The sequence below is a fragment of the Limulus polyphemus genome, unplaced genomic scaffold (assembly GCF_000517525.1).
Source record: "Limulus polyphemus unplaced genomic scaffold, Limulus_polyphemus-2.1.2 Scaffold4540, whole genome shotgun sequence".
NCBI lineage: Eukaryota > Metazoa > Arthropoda > Merostomata > Xiphosura > Limulidae > Limulus > Limulus polyphemus.
The window spans coordinates 14,866-17,468 of NW_013670150.1; the positions used below are offsets into that span (position 1 = coordinate 14,866).

A 2,603-nucleotide genomic window follows, 5' to 3' on the forward strand; every position below is an offset into this window, starting at 1 on the left:
ACTTTATAGTTTATCTGTTATTTTCTCTACCCTATCTCAAAATGGGATTGGACAATTTGACTAACCTCATAACCAAATAAAAATAAACCTAAATTAACCTTTTTTTTCTTTCTAGAATGACACCAAATTGTAACATGAAACTACATTTGTTTATCCTAAGTAGCTCTAAGTTCATAACAGTATACATCTATTTATAATTAAATTTTATTGTTTTATTGCACTTTGAACTATGTCTAACTACTATACTTGTCATTATAAGTTGTAAATCACTGGGGGGCTGTGTAGCTCATGTTATGCTAATGAATTACATTACCAATGAGCTGCTCATGTGTGTACCTTATGAAACATTTTTATTATAGTATTATTATTATTATTTATTTTACCTAATCTAATCTTAAAAAACCTAATAGGATTTCTGTTTTTATATTTTAGTTACTTTTATAATTATACATAAAGAAAAATATTAAAAACAAGAAATAGAGTACTTACCCAATCTTCTTTTTTTCTTACTTTCAATTGTCGAGGAGAGTTAAGCCTAATTTTTTAATAGTAATTATAGTAATGCACTTAATAGTTTTTATTTAACTAAATAAATCACCAAAGAATATAGACTAATAACATGCAAAAGGTAGACAAATTCCCTACATCACAAAATATTTCTGGCTTTCTAACAATGCGACAAGAGCCATTACAAATTCATCTAAGCTACTTGTTAACTTTCCCATGGGAACAATGTTGGTACTCTGAGTGAAATTGACATCTAACTGTTCAGAACATAATGTTATAAAATACATCATTTGATAGATGAAAACCTTGAGTTTCTATTGGTTATAGGGAATATATAATGAAACGAGAGAACTATCAACAAATTGTGAAAGAGAGGGTGTGGCAGGAGGGGTCTGATTTTCTATATTTGATAGTTTTGTAACCCAGCAGAATTGAAGACCATACAAATTATGGTTTGTCTCAGCAATAACAATTTTGAGAGTAATTTATGTTTAATTTCATACTTTTTCAAAGGGTGGTGAATAAAATAGGGATGATGACATGCTAAGACAAAATGTCATGTGGGTCACACTAGTGGAAATTCAGGATTTTTTTAATATTGTCTTGTAGAATTAAGAACTTTAAACTTGTATATTATTAAAATATGGATTATTAGCTAAGATTTTATGCTATTCTAATTGGTATAAAATAAACAAAAGTAGGTAAACAAAATGTAAGACACTAAAACCTTGTGTAATGCTCAGTAAAGGATGCCCGGGGTGATAGGGTTAATTAAAATATAAATTGTAAAAGCTACTAGCCAGAAGATTATCACTCTTTTCAGTAAATACTTTGTGAACGAGGGCAACACTTTATAAATGTCACTTTAGCTCAGAAATGTTTGTATAGAGAGACACCTACATTTGCAAAACTATAGTACAAACTTTTGTCTTAAACAGAATTCCTAATCAAACAGAAATAATATTGCATATTGAATTTTACTTACACTAGTATAAAACTGAGTTACCCTTAAGCCTTATTTTGAAATTTTAATAAATATTTCATTATTTAAGTTTCTTGAAAAATGTAATTTTTGATGCACATGTTTAATACTATATTGTGTTTAAAGTTTTTCTCTAAAAAGAAATTATGAACAAATTTAAATTTTACTAGATGATTCCATAATGAACCAACTATTAATCTCCCCCCCCACACAAAAACACACAAAACAAATGAACAAAAAAACAAAACAACCTCATATTAGCTGTATTTAGTTATAGAAGTGGAAGTCATAGCAACACACTTGAATAGTGTAATAAAACACTTGCAAAACCAAGCTAGTATTCAGTAATCCAACATCAACTTTCTAAATATTTTTAAATAACAGTGCAAGTCAAAGTAATAAACATGTGATTTTTGTATCCTCCCTTACCCTTTTTTTTTTTTTTAAGAATAGGGATTACAATGGCATTGAACCTAAACTTTTGTTATTCTGGTTATTTTACAGTTTTGTTTAATTCTAAAAACTACTTCACTAGGCATGGTTATAGCAGGACTGAAATGTGATTAAGAAAACATCTTTTAAAAAACTTGTGGTTTAATTTTTAGATGATTTTTATCAAAATGAGCACTTGTACAAAGAAGTATCGTGTTAGGAAACAGCAGTGTAAGTAATGTAGTATGATACAGTAATTAAGTTCTTTTTCAAAGAATTACATTGTTATTCTTTTGGTAAATTTTTGAAATTTGACCTTTTTGTTTTTAGGAATGTTATAAGAAGATTGGCTAGTACATTTGGACACAAAATACAGGTTTTTACAGTTTGTTACTTTTGAAGGTGATTACAAGCGTAACAACGGACAGCCATAGAGGGCCAGGGGGTGCATCTCAGTGCTCGGGAGGAAGGTAAGATAGTTCAACTTTGACAAAATTATGTTTTTTGGTAAAAGCGCTTATTTAAAAAATGGTTAGGTGATTACAAGCGTAACAACGGACAGCCATAGAGGGCCAGGGGGTGCATCTCAGTGCTCGGGAGGAAGGTAAGATAGTTCAACTTTGACAAAATTATGTTTTTTGGTAAAAGCGCTTATTTAAAAAATGGTTAGGTGATTACAAGC

General features: G+C 29.4%; 1 protein-coding gene across 5 annotated transcripts in view; it reads left to right on the forward strand.

The window, feature by feature from the left end:
• Positions 1–2,603, forward strand: part of LOC106471320 (eukaryotic translation initiation factor 4 gamma 2-like) — a 71,536-nt gene that overhangs the window by 8,620 nt on the left and 60,313 nt on the right. For 4 of the 5 annotated variants that reach the window (XM_022399928.1, XM_022399930.1, XM_022399931.1 and 1 more), the window contains exon 2: positions 2,252–2,391. The gene's annotated coding sequence lies outside the window, so the exon portion shown is untranslated. Of the gene's footprint in view, positions 1–2,251; positions 2,392–2,457; positions 2,526–2,603 lie in introns of those variants that run through there. The other variant, XM_013931917.2, reaches the window with a different exon arrangement.